The following is a 17,715-nucleotide window of genomic DNA, read 5'->3' as shown; positions in this document are numbered from 1 at the left end:
TGGCTGGCGGTGTGGTGTGGCGGTTGGCGCGTCGGGCGGCGGAGAGAGAGAGGAGAGGTAAGGTATGTGTTGCGGGCGCCCTTTTGCTGCGCTGCGTCGTTGCGTGCCGTACAGGGCGGGCGCTTGTCGACTGTGTGGGCGGTGTGGTGAATTGGCGTGAAACGGCTGCCGAGAGGTGTGGTAGCGAGCCGGTCGGTGTCAGTGCGAAGGGGAATGTGCGTGCGTTTGGCGTGAGAGTGGGAATTAGTGGGGCCGGCTGTTGTGTTGGTTCCTTGTGTCTTGTGTCGTGTAGGTAGCTTGATGGCAACGTGGAAGGACGCCGGTTTCGTTTCGAGCCTTGCGTGTGGTTGTCGACGTTGACTGGTTGGCGTGTGCATGTGTGGGTCGCGAGTGCGTTTTTGGCTGGCTGTGTGTGTGTTGGGGGGAGGCGGTGGTGAAAGTGCAGTCGTTGCCACGGGCGTCGTCGGGTGGGGCTGGGGCTGTGCGTCGTGGCCGAAAGGTGGTAGGTTGCGGGAAGCGAGCCCGTCGTTGACGGTGTCGCGTGAGTTGTGAATCGAGTGGGGCGCGGGGCGCGGGACAGGAGCAGCGTGCCGCTGCGTCGTGGTCGTCAGCAGAGGCTGTGCGTGTGCTTGTTCGTTTTGTGGGCGGTTCGTGCGAGGCGTTTTTGTTTTGTGTTGCCCTAGTTGTTAGTTTATTTTGTTTGTGTTTTGGTTGTTGTTTGTTATTTTGAGACGACGACTGGTTGGTGGCGTGCGCGCGAAGTGGCGGTGTGCGCTTCCCGTGTCGTTTGTGTTTTAATTTTTTTTTTATTTTTGTGTGTTTTTGCACTGGGCCCCGGGGGGTGGGTGCGTGCGTGTCGATTGCCGGCTGGCGAAAGGTGCGCCATCGGCGGGGTGGGTCGCCGGCACAAGTAGAGGCGGCGGCGTTGTTGCTGTTGTTTGTTTTGTTCGGCTGTGTCGGCGAGCTGTGTTGCGGTGCGTGTGAATGGTGGTGCAAAAGTGCTGGCGTTGGGGCTGCGACTGCGACGGCGGCGAGCCGCGGGCGCGCATGATAGTGATGTTGTGTACGGTAGTGGTGGTGTTGTAGCACGACGTGCATCCGGGCCGGCGCGGAAAGCGCAGTTGCGGGCGGTTGCCCTTCGGTGCCAGCCATGTCGCGTGAGCGGCGGGTTGCTCTGGTGTCGACACGTGGTGCTCTGGGTTGTTGCGTGGTGCCCTTTGGCCGGTGGGGGTGGTTCGCGTGTGTCTCGTTCGCGCTCGGTATCTGGTCGTGGTCGTGCTGCTCCCCGTCTGTACGTTTTGTTTGTTTGTTTGTTTGTTTGCGGCGTGCCTGCCGACGTCGTCCCGTCGCGACCTTTCAACCGAAAGTAGTGTGGCGCCCGAAGGTGAACGAACGTAACCCTGACCTCGGCGCTTTACGCTGAGCCGAGCGGAACCGAACCGAACCTAACCTGTGGTGTGGTGAGGTGAGGTCAGCTCAGCCTGAGCCCCTAACGTCTACGTAAGGTAAGCTGTCCGGCTCACGCCTCACGTTTGAACGCTTTCTTAACCTACGTTTGACGCTTCTTCTTAACCTAGCACTGACCCCTTAACCTAACCTAACGTGTAACCTAACCTAACGTCTGACGACTGACGTGTTTGAATGCTTAACCTAAGTTTGGACGCTTAACCTAACCCAAGTCCCCTTAACCTAACCCACGTCCACCTAACCTAACCTACCCTAGACGTGTAAAAACGTAATGTGTAACGCGTAACGTGTAAGGTCGGCTGTCGTGTGTGCTGACGGCAGATTGGGTTGGTCTGTAGATTCGGATTGCGGTTTGCCTCGGGCGAGGGGTTGGGTCGGAAGCGGCGAGGGGCGGCGGTGCCTGTTGCGCAGGCGGCGTCCGTTTGCGGCGGGCAATTGTTGAGAAACGGCTGTGAATGTTGGCGGGCGAGAGGAGGAGGACGGCGCGCGATGTGGCCCGACGGCTGCGGGCCGATCGGGAAACGGCGGGAGGGCGACGGAAGGCGATGGGGCGGCGGAGGCGCGTTTGCACGGCCGTCATCGCCGCACGCCTCGGCTTGTGTGGCTGTGGCGCCGGCCGCGCTGGCCGGGCTGCCGCGGCGACGGTGTGGGAGTTTTGCCGAAGGTTTGGCCATTGTGGCGGGTCGTCGGCTGGGGCTGTGGGGGCGGCATTTGGGCGGGGGCGGCGATTCTCGGCGGGCCGACCCAGGCTGTAGCGCGCGGTAGCTGCAGTTTGGCCGTGGTTTGCGGCGCTGCCGCGGCGACTGGTTGGCGACTGTGGTGTGGCTGTGTGTAGCCCCATCCTCGGTGGTTTGAAAGGCGCAGGCGGTTGTGGCGCAGGTTTGGGGCTGCTCCGCACAGGCTGTCGGACGTTGGGCGGTAGCAAGCGCGGGAGGCGCGGCGCGGCGGCGCGCAGAGTGGCGGCCGCTCTCTCGGCCGTCCGCGCCCGCCCGCGACACTGGCTGGGCCTTGTGATTCTCTGCTCTGCATTCGGAGTTAGTCTTCCGACGAGAGCGGACGTGTCGCGCGAGAGCTCGTTATGTCTACGGACGCTACTCCGGCTGAGGGTGTGGCGGATCGCCGTCCGGCGGAGAATACTTCGTCGGCGGCCTCATCCGGCCCCCCACCTATGATGACCAGGCAACGCCTTCGTGAGAACGATCTGTTGACGACCTGTGCAAGGACTTTGGATATCGGTATGGATTGCACTCCTGATTCTTCAGGCGAAGATGACGACGGCCACCAGCAGCATAGTCGTAAGCGCACCGGCGACGCCGCCACTGAAGCAGATGACGGTTTCCGGAAGCCACCAAAGAAGAAGGTCTCGAAGCAGCCGCAGCGGCGGCCTGACACGGACGCGGTGCCAACGTCTAACCGCTACGACGTCATCCAAGACGGCGCGGACGGCGTTCCACCGCCCCAGCAGCAACAGCAACAGCAGGGGGCGCAGCAGCAACCGTCCCAACCTCAGCTGCAGCGGAAGGTGCCGCCCATTGTGTTGCAGTTTAAGAATTCCTACAAGCAACTACACACGTGGTTAAAGGAACATTGTAAGCAGTCATTTACTGCCAAGCAGACGGGGGGTGATACCCTCAAACTCAGCCTCTCCTGTACTGAGGATTATGTGACTGTAATGGATATGGTTGGGCGAGAGGGTATCCCCATGTATACCTATCCAGCGGTACGTCCGCCGACTCTGAAGGCGCTGTTGAAGCACATTCCGGCGTCTCTCACCCATGACGAACTGAAGGAAGAACTGGAGGACCTCGGCTTCGTCGCGACGGTGGTGGATTACCATCGTATGCCCGGGACCAATCAGCTTACTGGCCACCGCGTCGTCGTCCTGCAGGACACTCCTCGGCATCGGGAAATATTCCAGCTAACCAGGATTTACGACCTCTCCGTCACCGTGGAACGTCTGCGGAAGTCCCGTGGCCCGGTCCAATGCTTCCGGTGCCAAGGGTTCAACCACGTGGCCCGTCACTGCACTATGCCGCCTATGTGCGTCAAGTGTGGTGCTGGCCACGACAGCCGCCTTTGTCCACGAAGCAAGGAAGAGCCGCCCGTCTGTGGCCTGTGTGGAGGCAGTCATCCTGCCAATTTTCGTTCCTGCGCGAAGCATAAGGAGGCTAGCCGTCGGCAGCGGGGTCTTCCTCCCGTCCCGCCTTCCCGACGTGCTGATACCCGCCGGCGGCGCCAACCGCCGCCCACACGGCCGGCCAATGACAACCGTACGTGGCCCTCCCTCATGGAACGCCGGTCCGCGAGGATCCAGCCCGGTATCACAGTGGCCGATGCCCTGAAGGGCGTCTCCCACCCACGGGCTACTGCAGCTGCCGAGGTGCCAAGCGTCCCGCCGCCTCTTCCGCGCCAGGACCGCCAGCCAGCTTCTCCTTCACCCACTGCGGTGCCTACTGTTGGGCTCCATGACGTTTTCCAGCTACTGCAGCATCTGACCACGATGGTGACCGAGTTGACCCATGCCATCGTCAACCTGCCTGCAACCATCGCCGCCACGGTGGAGGCGACGATCTCACGCAGCCTTCAGGCTCCTACTGCAGACACTTCAGTAGCCCAGCATGCCTAGACGCCGCCGCTTGGATGATTTCCGCATCGTGGCTTATAACGCCGCCAACCTCACCTACGACCTTGAGGAGCTCCGGCAGTTCTTGTTTGAACATGACGTGGACATATGCCTGGTGAATGAGACGTTTCTCAAACCAGGCATCCGCTCCAACATCGCAAATTACCGATGCTTTCGGACCGACCGACCGACGCAAGGGGGTGGCACGGCGATCTTCATCCGCTCCTCCATCCCGCATTGTGAAATTCAACCGCCTGCCATCGGGTCTATAGAAGTCACTGCTGTCCAGGTGTAAACAGCCACTGGACCGGTCACGTTTATGGCTGTCTACCGGAGCCCTCGCCGCCAGCTCCTCATCGATGATGCCCGTCTCCTTCTATGGACTCCAGGCAAATATTTCATCGCAGGTGACCTTAATTGCAAACATGCGGCCTGGAATTCATTGGTCACCAATCGTAATGGGCGCCTTCTACTCCAGGCCACTGAAGAGGTGAACGCGTATGTCTGCGGTCCCGTGGAGCCAACGTGTTATCCCAGCAGAGGGAGGCCTGACGTACTTGACATCGCTATTACTCGGGGACTTAATCAGTTCCTGACTGCTGAAGTCCTTCACGAACTGAACTCCGACCATCTGCCCGTTCTCTTTCAACTGGACGTCGCCCCGGCGCAGAGTCCGGGCCACCTCAATTTCAACCATACGGATTGGCCCTGCTTCCAGCGACGAGTTACTGCCGCCCTGCAGCAACAAGTGGATGGCGTCGGCGTTCACGAGGCCTCTGTCGACCAGTTCGCTGATACTCTCACCGCCGCTCTGGAGGGAGCGACACCCCGCCCGCGCCCCAGCACATTCGCATCTTCTGCTCTCCCGGCGGAAATCCTCCAGGACATCCGCACTCGTAACCGCCTCTGCAAGGATTGGCGTGTGACCCGGGACCCACAGCTGAAGCGCCAAATCAACAGCCTGCGCCGTGACATCAAGGCGGCGATTGTCCAGCATAAGAATCGACGCTGGGCTGCGAAATTGCAGGCGTTCACCCCCGACCCCCTGCACTGGAATGCGGTCCGCTTTTTTACGAAACGCAGGACACGGATACCCCCTCTTGCAACGCCGACTGGGACGGCCTATCTACATGCGGATAAGGCGAATCTCCTTGCGGACATCTTTCAGGAGAATTTTACCCCCCTTCACGATGGTGTGGACCAGTTGCACGTCGCCCAGGTTGACGCCGAGGTGCAGACCATCCTCCATGGGGACGAGGAGGAGGACCGCGACGACATCCCGCCTATTTCCGTGGCTGAAGTCCGTGCGGGCATCAGGGCTCTCCCGGCGTCCAAGGCTCCAGGTGTTGATAACATTACTGGCCGGGTCCTTAAGAATCTGCCGCTCCTGGCAGTTGTTCGTCTCACTGCCATCTTCAATTGGGTTCTGCGGACTCGCACCTACCCTGCAGCGTGGAAGCACTCCATCGTTATTGCTGTTCCCAAGCCGGGCAAGGATCGGAAAGACCCAAAATCCTACCGGCCTATCAGTTTGCTTCCCCACATCAGCAAGTTGTTTGAGCGGCTACTTCTTCAGCGACTCCGGGCCATCCTGGATCTTCGGGAAATCCTCCCCCCGGAACAGTTCGGCTTCCGCCGCGGCCACTCCACGACCCAGCAGATTGTACGTGTTGTGGAGTACATCACTCGCGCCTTCAATAACCGGGAATACTGTGGAGCGGTTCTTCTTGATGTCACCAAGGCATTTGACAGTGTTTGGCACACTGGCCTTCTTTGGAAGATGGCCCACCTTGGGTTTCCCCGGGCATACGTGCGCCTCATTGCATCGTACCTGCGGCACCGTACTTTCGCTGTCCGCGTTGAAGCAGCCCTCTCCACTGCCAGGCCCATCGTCGCTGGGGTGCCGCAGGGCTCTGTCCTGGGCCCCGTCCTTTACACTATCTTTACATCGGACCTTCCGACGTCGCCTCGTGTGGAGAAAGCCGTTTATGCCGATGATACGATGCTCTACACCAGGAGCCGGTGGCATGCAGCCATGCATTCCCGGTTGCAGCGGGCGTGCGACGATCTGGAGATCTGGGCAGCTCGCTGGCGCATCCGGTTCAACCCCCTGAAGACACAGGCCATCGTCTTTACGAGGAAGACAACGATGCCGGCCCCGCCACTTCACCTTTACGGGACCGCTCTCCCCTGGCAGAAGACTGTCCGGTACCTGGGCGTCATCATGGACGATCGCCTACTCTGGAAGCCGCATATCGACGCCGTCCGAGCAAAAGTCCACCAGCGGATGGGCGCACTGTACCCATTCCTTAATGAGGGGTCTGACCTCTCCATCCGGAATGGCCTCCTCATCTTCCGATTATTTATTCGGCCGATTGTTGACTATGCATGTGAGGCTTGGGGCAATGCAGCCCCCACGCATATCCAGCGTCTCCAGGCGCAACAGAATAAGATTCTTCGGCGGGTCTTCCATGTCCACCCGCAGTTCCCTCATCGCTACCTACACCAAGCAGCTGATGAATTGGACGTGATGCTCCGCATCCAGCAGACTGCCGTCCGTTTTTACCGACGGTCGCATGCCTCTGCCAATCCCCTCATTCGAGACATTGGTGCTCCTCAAGATGTTCGCGACCGCTATCAGCGGCCTGTCGCACTCCTCGACAGATGAGAAACCGGGAGTGCACTAAGCGGACGCTGCTTGCAGCTCCGTCCCTATGATTCACTTTTTATAATCCCGCATACCCTGCTGCCATACCACAAATAAAGAAGTTCAACCCAATCTCTCTCCTCTGACGAATGCAGGCAATGCCGTCAGGTAAATCCTGTGTTATTCTCCTCTTCTTGGGACATACGACTGGCGGATGGGATGGGATTCTCTGCTCTGCTGTGCTGTGCTTTGCTTGCGTGCCTGCCGTCCCGCTCGCTCTCGCTCTCGCTCTCGCTGTGTGTTGGGCGCGTCGTCGAAATGGCAGATCAGGCGGCTACGAACGAGACTGCTGCGGCACCCGCCGCCACCGGCACTACGAAGAAGGCCAAGTCTGCGTCGTCTGCGAAGAAGCCGCGCGCCAAGCCTGCGCACCCGCGCACCTCTGAGATGGTGACGGCCGCCATCAAGAGTCTGAAGGAGCGCGGCGGGTCGTCGCTGCAGGCGATCAAGAAGTACATTGCCGCGCACTACAAGCTGGACGCGGAGAAGCTGGCGCCGTTTATCAAGAAGTACCTCAAGTCGGCCGTCGTGGCGGGCGAGCTGGTGCAGACGAAGGGGAAGGGCGCGTCCGGCTCGTTCAAGCTTGCCGGCGCCGGCGGCGGGGGGGCGGCCGAGGGCGGCAAGGCTCGTGCTGGCGGTGCCAAGAAGAAGCGCGCCGCTCCGGCCAGCAAGGAGAAGAAGGGCGCCCGTGCGGCCGGCGCAAAGAAGGCTGGTGGCGTGAAGGCGGCGACCGGTCGGAAGGCGGGCGCCGCCAAGAAGGCGTCTGCGGCGTCGGCCGCTCCCGCGGGTGCGAAGAAGGCGGCTGCGGCCAAGCCGGCCAAGGCCAAGTCGCCGTCGAAGGCGAAGAAGGCCGCCAAGGTTCCGACGAAGAAGCCGAAGGCGCCGCGCCCGAAGAAGGCGACGACGCCGTCTAAGGCGAAGGCTTCGCCCAAGAAGAAGAAGTAGAGTAGAGTAGAGGAGAAAGAGAAAGAGGATGGGAAAGGAAGGGTTTGGCGCTTGACTCCGTCGTCCCCAGCCCCCGTCGTCGTCTAGTGGCGCGCAAGAGACGCGCGGCCCAAAACGGCCCTTCTCAGGGCCATCAAAGCACGTCGGGGAAGGTTTTGATTGTCGTGTTGCGGTGTGGGTGTGTGTCTGTCTGTCTGTCTGGCGTTTTCTGTATGCCCGTGGGGATGCTGTTTGCGTGCCGTGGTGGTTGGATTGCGGGGGTCGGTGGCGGGTGTGGGCGGCGGTAGCGGTAAGCGGTGTTGTTGTCGTGGTTGATTGTCGCCGTGTTTTTGGCGGCGGCCGACGGTTGGTTTTCTGTCACGTTGTTTTTTTGAATACGTTGGTTGGCTTGCCTGCGTTCGTTCTTCTCGGATGTCTGTCTTGTCTAGTCGTGTCTGGTCTTTGTTTGTTTCTTTGTGTGTGTGTGTTATGTTTTGCAACGGGGGGCACGTTGAGATGAGATGTCGGCGGGGATTTCGGTGGCGCGCCTGCCTGGCCGTTGGCCGTCGGAGTGGAGTGCGGGTTGTGTTTTCGAAACGAAAGCGGCGGCCGGCCGGCCAGCCACCCGTGCGGTGTGACGTCGGCCGTTGGGTATTGTGCGCTTTGAGCGCCGGGGAGGGATGATGTGTGATTGTTGCGCGCTGCTAAGCAGGCAGGCAGAGTGAGCGGGTGTGGCGGACGGACGGGAAGTGGTGGTTTTTGTTTTGGGTTGTGGGGCGAGAGGCAGGCGACCGACAAAGTTTGCTCGCGACGGAGAGATGTTAGTGGCCCTGAAAAGGGCCGTTTTTGTTTGTGCGGTGCGGTGCCGCGGCGCGGTTTAGGCGCGCTCGCCGCGGATGCGGCGCGCGAGCTGGATGTCCTTGGGCATGATGGTGACGCGCTTGGCGTGGATTGCGCACAGGTTGGTGTCTTCGAAGAGGCCGACGAGGTAGGCCTCGCTGGCCTCCTGCAGGGCCATGACTGCGGAGCTCTGGAAGCGCAGGTCGGTCTTGAAGTCCTGGGCGATCTCGCGCACTAGGCGCTGGAATGGCAGCTTGCGGATGAGCAGCTCTGTGCTCTTCTGGTAGCGCCTGATTTCTCGCAGGGCGACGGTGCCCGGCCTGTAGCGGTGGGGCTTCTTGACGCCTCCGGTGGCGGGCGCGCTCTTCCTCGCCGCCTTGGTGGCGAGCTGTTTGCGCGGCGCCTTTCCGCCGGTGGACTTGCGGGCCGTTTGCTTTGTGCGGGCCATAGCGGTAGCGGAGCGGCGTGCGTGGAGGTTAGGTGCGGCGCGGCGTCCGGTGCTGCCTTGACAACGGGCCCGCGCGCCTCCGTGCTGCGCTTATATGCCCTCGGTTGCGCGTGGTGGGGGGAGGGCGGGCCAGAGTCTATATAGGGGGGCGGCGGGCGCGCTGGGCGCAGACCGTAGCCGACTCGCCAGCCGCTGCAGCTGCTGTTTGTGCACGTTTTGCTTTGCCCGAGGAAGGATGACAGGCCGCGGCAAGGGAGGAAAGGGGCTCGGCAAGGGTGGCGCCAAGCGGCACCGCAAGGTGTTGCGCGACAACATCCAGGGCATCACGAAGCCCGCCATCCGCCGCCTGGCTCGCAGGGGCGGCGTGAAGCGCATCTCTGGTCTGATCTACGAGGAGACCCGCGGGGTGCTGAAGGTGTTCCTGGAGAACGTGATCCGCGACGCGGTGACGTACACTGAGCACGCCAAGCGCAAGACTGTGACGGCCATGGACGTGGTGTACGCCCTGAAGAGGCAGGGGCGCACCCTGTACGGTTTCGGCGGTTAGGCTGCGTCGCAGCGGGCGCTGGCCTTCCCGCGGCCGTGCTTGTGGGTGGGAGAGACTAGAAAACGGCCCTTTTCAGGGCCACCACACTGTTCGGAAGTTGAAAAGTGCGAAAGAGTCTGTGTTGTTGCTGCGTGTGTGCGCTGTGTTGTTTGTTTGTTTGTTTCTTTCTTTCCGTTTGAGCGACGTGATGTGACTGGGAGGGGAGAAGGAAAGGAAAGGAAGCGTGTCATGTGGCTGGCTGTGTGTGTGAGAGTGGAGCTGCTTCGTTTGTGTTTGTTATTGTGTGTCTTTGTATCGATCGCGATGGAGATGGCGGGCTGTGTGTTGTTGTGCGAGAGGCGGTGATTATTTGCTTGCGTGGTTTGGCTCTGTGTGTTTGCGGCGGCGTTGGGGTTTCCGAGGCAAGGCGTGTGGGCGTAGGCGGCCGGATCAGCTGTTTCGTTCGTGTCGACGGCCGTTGCGCGCGGGAGCGGAGGGCGGTGTGTCGACACGCCTCCCTTTTAACAATGGTCATTATTGCTGCCGTTGTCGTTTGGAAGGCGACTGCGACCGTGCAAAATGTGTGTGTGTGTTGGGCCACACGGGCTGTGTGGACGACAAGATGGCGGACGTGCGCCGGCGGCGGCTGTGCTGTGAAAGTGCAAAGTTAAAACAAAACAAGGACGACTGAAATTTTGCTTTGGACGTAGGTTTGTGTGGTGGCCCTGAAAAGGGCCGATTGTTGTGGGCCGGGCCGAGCCGAGCCGGCAAAGCGCGTTGCGCGCAGGGGAGCACGCGGCGCTGCGATTGCCTGGCCTCCTTTAGGCCTTCTTCTCGGTCTTCTTTGGCAGCAGGACGGCCTGGATGTTGGGCAGGACACCACCCTGTGCGATGGTGACGCCCGACAGGAGCTTGTTGAGCTCCTCGTCGTTGCGGATGGCAAGCTGCAGGTGGCGCGGGATGATGCGCGTCTTCTTGTTGTCGCGGGCCGCGTTTCCGGCCAGCTCGAGCACCTCAGCCGCGAGGTACTCCATGACGGCGGCGAGGTAGACGGGCGCCCCGGCGCCGACGCGCTCTGCGTAGTTTCCCTTGCGCAGGAGGCGGTGGATTCTGCCGACCGGGAACTGGAGCCCAGCCCTGCTTGAGCGGGACTTTGACTTGCCCTTGACTTTGCCTCCCTTTCCGCGTCCGGACATGGCGATGGGCTAGCGACGGTGCACACGAAACGGAAACGAAAACGACCGGTGCGAGCGGCAGCGAGTCGAGCAGCGGAGTGCGTGCCGGCGCAGCCGGGGTGGGGGTGCTTTATGGGCTCGGGTGCGGCGGCCGGTTGCGCGCGCGCCCCATTGGTCGGCGGCCGCAACAGGGCGAGCTGGTAAAGGTGCGGCGGCGGCTGGCGGCGGGTGCCACTGTGTGGGGAGACGCTGACTAGAGCGGAGCGCTTGCTACTGGTGTTGCTGCTGCCGTACGTTCGTTCGAGATGCCGCCCAAGACTAGCGGGAAGGCCGCCAAGAAGGCTGGCAAGGCGCAGAACAACATTTCGAAGGGCGACAAGAAGAAGAAGCGCAAGAGGAAGGAGAGCTATGCCATCTACATCTACAAGGTGCTGAAGCAGGTGCACCCTGACACGGGCATCTCGTCGAAGGCGATGAGCATCATGAACAGCTTCGTGAACGACATTTTCGAGCGCATTGCGGCCGAGGCTTCTCGCCTGGCGCACTACAACAAGCGCTCGACCATCACGTCCCGCGAGATCCAGACCGCTGTGCGGCTGTTGCTGCCTGGCGAGCTGGCCAAGCACGCCGTGAGCGAGGGCACGAAGGCGGTGACCAAGTACACGAGCTCCAAGTAAGGAGGTGGCTCTGGAATGGAAGGAAGGAAGGAAGGATGGAGAAGGCTCCTCCGTTGCGAGAGCGGCAAAACGGCCCTTTTCAGGGCCACCAACTTGCCTTTTGCGGGAAGGGCGGAATTGTTGTTGTTGTTTGTGTGGACGGCTGTGATGTGTGTGTGTGCATTTTGATTGTGGGTGGGGGGGCGCGTCAAAGGGTGTTGCGGGGTACGGCCACGAGGTTGGTCGCCGTGGCGTGGTTTTTTGACCCATTGGTGTTGGTGTGTGTGTGTGTGTTACCTGTCTGCGAGGGGGGACAGTGCGATCGCCGACTTTTTTTGTCACCGTAACGACGGCCGTTTGCGGGTTTGTTTTTGCACATCCATACATGGCGAGGGTGGAATGTGAAATGTATTTATTTGTTTTGTTTTTTTTTTTTTTGTTTTTTTGCCGCCCACTATTCCCTTTGCTGTACGCCGAGTTTTGACAATGGTGCGACGTAACTGCAGCGTGGAGGTGTGTGAGTGACGTTGAAATGAACGTGCCATTAAGACGCATTGTTGTTGTATTGTACTGTACGTGTACGGCGTCACGCACGATGATGTACCATTCGACTCTGATTTTTGATAGCCGTGTCTGACTGATTGCGTACGACGCACGCACACCGATGTCGTCATTCAAGATGCACGCGTGTCCAGTGCAGTACAGTAAGCGCGACGCTAGACGGCGACGGTCGTTTTTGGCGAATGTCTGTACACGTGTTTGTCTGTGTCCATCCGGTGTGTATGTATTTGTTTGTTTGGAAGTGTTTTGTGTGTCGGTGACGTGGTCCGATCCGTCGCCCCCTGAGTAACTGTCGATCGGCGCGATAGACCGGCGTCACGCAACTGAACCGAAGTCTTGGGCACACCCGTCATACTGTTGTACGCCGTCGCGCTGAGAACGGTAACGAAAGGTTGACTTTGATCGGTCGAATGTCTGGGCAGAACGTGAGGAATGAGGCAAGAGTGCAGGAGGAAAGGACAGAGGGAGAGGGGGGGGGCAAAAGAGAGAGGAAGGGAAAAAGGGAGAAACGCATTCGCAGAGCAACGGAACGTTCCCGTGTCGGAGGCGTATTGGAGCCGCACTGAAATGCGTTTAACGGCGGCGCGGCTGCAAGTGTCTGCCGTGGTGAACGTTACCTTTGACGGCTGCATTGGGCTTTGCTTTTGCTTTCGCTTTCGCTTTCGCTTTCCCGGGTGTACGTAACGTTTGTTGATATGGTTCTGAGGAAGAGTGTATGACAGTGCCGTGCCGTCCATGTTCGTGTGCCCTCCCATTGTGTGTATGCTATTGTCTGTGCACTTGAATGATGTATGTAGGTGTTAGTGGACATGTTTTACCAGTGGGGGGAAATGGATCGTCGATAGTTGCCGTCACTCTGTCACGGTCGAGATGACGCCACCCTCCGTACAGAAAGGTGTCGAGAAAGTGTGTGTGTGTGTGTGTGTGTGTGTTTAGCGAATTGCGTCCGTGAATTGGCAGTGTTTGGAGGTGGGCTTGCCCTGCATGTGGCCCGGAAGGCTGTTCGTTTGGCTGGCGGTAGTGTTGTGTGGACAGGGGAGGGGCATGCGTAACGCTGCTGGCATGGCATTTCGGGAGATGGGAGGGGGCAAACGAGGAAACGAGGAGCGGCGGCCAAAGACACGGGGAGGGGCGCGGTGTGGGTGGCTTGCGCCTGTGCTCGGCGTTGTGGTTTGTGCAAAAGAGGAGGAGAAAAACAATGAGTTGCCAGGGAGGGGAGCGGTGTTGTGTTGTGGTTGTCGTGGTGTAGCCGCAGACGCGGCTGTCAGTGAACGTGGCGAGGCGGACGGATGCGCGGAGGGGCGGGGGCGGGGGCGGGGCATTTCGCCGGTGCCGTGCCATGCCTGAAAGCCGCGTGGTCGCCGTGTTGTTGGTGGCGTGGGGGCGAGGAGAGTACCGTACGGGTGTGCTTGTGCGCCGGAAATGGCACACTGCGGCTGCCCGTCTTGGAGGCTGATGGCTGTGGTGTGGAAATGGGGCGCGGTGATGTTGAAGCAGTTGAAGAACAGAAAAGAAACCAAAAAAAAAAAACGGAAGGGGGGAGGCATGGCGTGATGCGGCGGTGGTGGTGAGAGCGGGAAAAACGAAACAAAAAAAAAAGAAGGAAAAAGAGAAAGAACAAGAAACAAAAAAGAAAACAAAAAGTCTATCAATATTAAAATGTAAATGGAAATGGACCCAGGTATAACCTCCCCGCACAAATAGGCAGAGAGACCGATGATAATAAAAATGTGCCAGAATGTTAAGGTCCCTACAAAAGAAACCCAACGATAATATTAATGAAAGAATGAACCGTATGTAACATTGCAACAGACATAATGAAACCTGATGAATTGTATAAGGGCAGCAGCGTTGACCTTTGGCCCTGTATTCAGAATAAAAAGAGCCAAAGATCGTTACCCCAATGAAAAAGACACACGAAAGAAACAAAAAATTGCATTTATATCTGCTCCTCAATTGTAGATATCCCTTACACAGCTGTGTGCAATGAATGAGTGCTGGCTGGTAATTAATTGCACTCCTTGGAGGGAAATGCCATAGGAAGTAGTCTTTAAAAAGTGAATGTTTTTCGTTAAAAGAAAAAAGTTACTTTAGAAAAAAGTAATAGTGGGGCTTGTGTTGTTGAACAAAATAAGTACAATTAACATACGTTATCAGATTTGCGCAATGCAGCTTCACACTACCTTTTTATTGCAACACAATATACTGTACATCGTCCCGAACCGTGACCAGAGTCGCGAGACGAGCAGAGCACGCCGCCGACGCCCGCTCAGTACAACCGTCCACCCGCTACTACTGTCGACTGACTACTACCTCTCCCGACTCGCGCTACAATAAATATATATAACAACTGTTCCTGGCGACTCGCTGCGTGCCACTACTGTCGTCTGGCGCGGTCCAAGCGCCGACCAGCAACGATAAATAACTCTCTGGTCAGACGGAGATGCTGTCATGCCTCGCCATCGCTCTGGTAATGAATACATGCGTGTTGCAGCGTGCGTACCACCGGAACACGCAGTGGCGGAGCCCAAAGACTGTGTTGTCGAGGTCGAGTGCGTGCGGGAAGAGAGGCAGCGTCGGCACGGAGATGCAAGCGAGCGAGACGCACGGGGGCTGCGGCGTGGCGCGTTTGCGGTCGGCGCCTTTGGTGGCAACGGCCGGGACAAGCAGCGGTGTATGGTGTGGTGCGGGGCGGACAGGGGCGGCGGTGGACGGGGCGGAGGAGGAGGAGGAGGAGGAGGCGGCGCGACGACGGCATGGGGGCGAAAACGGGACGGGGGACGGCGGATGTTGAGAGGCGTCACGCGCGGACAGGACACAGACACAGAGACACACAGATTGGAAAGGGAGGGTGCGCGGTAGTAGTTGGGAATGTGCGTACCGTGCGGGATGGGAGTGGGCGAGGAACACGGTCGTGGCCCCTGTTTTGGGTGCGTGTGATGACGTCGGTGTGTTGTGGGACGGGAAGGGAAGGGAGAATATGCTGTGGCGGCGGCGCGTAATGGGCGTAGGCCGAAAAGAGAAAGGAACGTGGGCAGTGTGTTGGCAAGCGTCGGTTCGACTGCGACGTTGTGATGGGCAGGGCAGGGCAGGGCAAGGTAATGGTGGTAGGAGTAGGCGTGTGGGCGCAAAAAAAAAAATCTGCTGCTGCAGGCGGTGCCGTAACCGCCATGGCGGGAAGGAGAGAGGGCCTAAGAAAGAAAGCAAGAAAGAAAGAAAGAAAGGAAGAAGAAGAAAAAAAAAAAAAGGAAGGGGGGGGGCGAGAGTGGAGAGGCGGTGGTGTTGAGAAGGGCGGGGGCGGAAGGAAGGCAGGAAGGACAAGAGGCGAGGCGACGGCTTGCTTTGTGTATCGGTCGGTCTCTGGCTATGCTTCGTTTTCTGCAGCAGGGTCGGTGCGCGGCGTGGCTCGCGGCAGTGGGAACGCCTGGCGGCTGGACGGCCAGCAATGCGGTTGGATGGGCGGCCACAGCACCGCACCTGTGCCCGAGGAGGAGACGCTGGCGGCGGGCCCTGAGGTGAGGCCGGCTCGGCTCGGCTGGGGCTGTGGATGTGTAGGTGTGCGCCGCTGCTGCAACAACGAGTAAAACGCGAGAAGAAGGGATGGCGGTAGAGAGGAAAAAAAGGTCGGCACGGCCATTGCGCGATGTGGCGTGTTGTGTTGATGCGCAGGCAGACGCGTACAGAGAGACGAGCCCGGTCTGCAGCAGGGTGTGGCCGTGCCGAGTGCAGAGCAGCGGCGGCTCGGTTCGGTTCGGCCCGGCCCGGCGGGCCGCGCTGTTGTCGGCGGACGTGAGCGCCCCCTGGCGGGTGGCCGGAGGCGGCGCGGCGTGTTGGACGTGTGGCTGGTGGCAGTGCACAATTTGCGAGTGGCTGGCGGTGTGGTGTGGCGGTTGGCGCGTCGGGCGGCGGAGAGAGAGAGAGAGAGAGGAGAGGTATGTGTTGCGGGCGCCCTTTGCTGCGCTGCGTCGTTGCGTGCCGTACAGGGCGGGCGCTTGTCGACTGTGTGGGCGGTGTGGTGAATTGGCGTGAAACGGCTGCCGAGAGGTGTGGTAGCGAGCCGGTCGGTGTCAGTGCGAAGGGGAATGTGCGTGCGTTTGGCGTGAGAGTGGGAATTAGTGGGGCCGGCTGTTGTGTTGGTTCCTTGTGTCTTGTGTCGTGTAGGTAGCTTGATGGCAACGTGGAAGGACGCCGGTTTCGTTTCGAGCCTTGCGTGTGGTTGTCGACGTTGACTGGTTGGCGTGTGCATGTGTGGGTCGCGAGTGCGTTTTTGGCTGGCTGTGTGTGTGTTGGGGGGAGGCGGTGGTGAAAGTGCAGTCGTTGCCACGGGCGTCGTCGGGTGGGGCTGGGGCTGTGCGTCGTGGCGGAAAGGTGGTAGGTTGCGGGAAGCGAGCCCGTCGTTGACGGTGTCGCGTGAGTTGTGAATCGAGTGGGGCGCGGGGCGCGGGACAGGAGCAGCGTGCCGCTGCGTCGTGGTCGTCAGCAGAGGCTGTGCGTGTGCTTGTTCGTTTTGTGGGCGGTTCGTGCGAGGCGTTTTTGTTTTGTGTTGCCCTAGTTGTTAGTTTATTTTGTTTGTGTTTTGGTTGTTGTTTGTTATTTTGAGACGACGACTGGTTGGTGGCGTGCGCGCGAAGTGGCGGTGTGCGCTTCCCGTGTCGTTTGTGTTTTAATTTTTTTTTATTTTTGTGTGTTTGTTTTTTGTTTTTTTTTTTTTATTTGCACTGGGCCCCGGGGGGTGGGTGGGTGCGTGTCGATTGCCGGCTGGCGAAAGGTGCGCCATCGGCGGGGTGGGTCGCCGGCACAAGTAGAGGCGGCGGCGTTGTTGCTGTTGTTTGTTTTGTTCGGCTGTGTCGGCGAGCTGTGTTGCGGTGCGTGTGAATGGTGGTGCAAAAGTGCTGGCGTTGGGGCTGCGACTGCGACGGCGGCGAGCCGCGGGCGCGCATGATAGTGATGTTGTGTACGGTAGTGGTGGTGTTGTAGCACGACGTGCATCCGGGCCGGCGCGGAAAGCGCAGTTGCGGGCGGTTGCCCTTCGGTGCCAGCCATGTCGCGTGAGCGGCGGGTTGCTCTGGTGTCGACACGTGGTGCTCTGGGTTGTTGTGTGGTGCCCTTTGGCCGGTGGGGGTGGTTCGCGTGTGTCTCGTTCGCGCTCGGTATCTGGTCGTGGTCGTGCTGCTCCCCGTCTGTACGTTTTGTTTGTTTGTTTGTTTGCGGCGTGCCTGCCGACGTCGTCCCGTCGCGACCTTTCAACCGAAAGTGTGGCGCCGGAAGGTGAACGAACGTAACCCTGACCTCGGCGCTTTACGCTGAGCCGAGCGGAACCGAACCGAACCTAACCTGTGGTGTGGTGAGGTGAGGTCAGCTCAGCCTGAGCCCCTAACGTCTACGTAAGGTAAGCTGTCCGGCTCACGCCTCACGTTTGAACGCTTTCTTAACCTACGTTTGACGCTTCTTAACCTAGCACTGACCCCTTAACCTAACCTAACGTGTAACGTAACCTAACGTCTGACGACTGACGTGTTTGAATGCTTAACCTAAGTTTGGACGCTTAACCTAACCCAAGTCCCCTTAACCTAACCCACGTCCACCTAACCTAACCTACCCTACCCTAGACGTGTAAAAACGTAATGTGTAACGCGTAACGTGTAAGGTCGGCTGTCGTGTGTGCTGACGGCAGATTGGGTTGGTCTGTAGATTCGGATTGCGGTTTGCCTCGGGCGAGGGGTTGGGTCGGAAGCGGCGAGGGGCGGCGGTGCCTGTTGCGCAGGCGGCGTCCGTTTGCGGCGGGCAA

Source organism: Schistocerca piceifrons, unplaced genomic scaffold (assembly GCF_021461385.2).
Source record: "Schistocerca piceifrons isolate TAMUIC-IGC-003096 unplaced genomic scaffold, iqSchPice1.1 HiC_scaffold_913, whole genome shotgun sequence".
NCBI classification, from domain to species: domain Eukaryota; kingdom Metazoa; phylum Arthropoda; class Insecta; order Orthoptera; family Acrididae; genus Schistocerca; species Schistocerca piceifrons.
Note: the sequence above shows the minus strand (reverse complement) of the source record.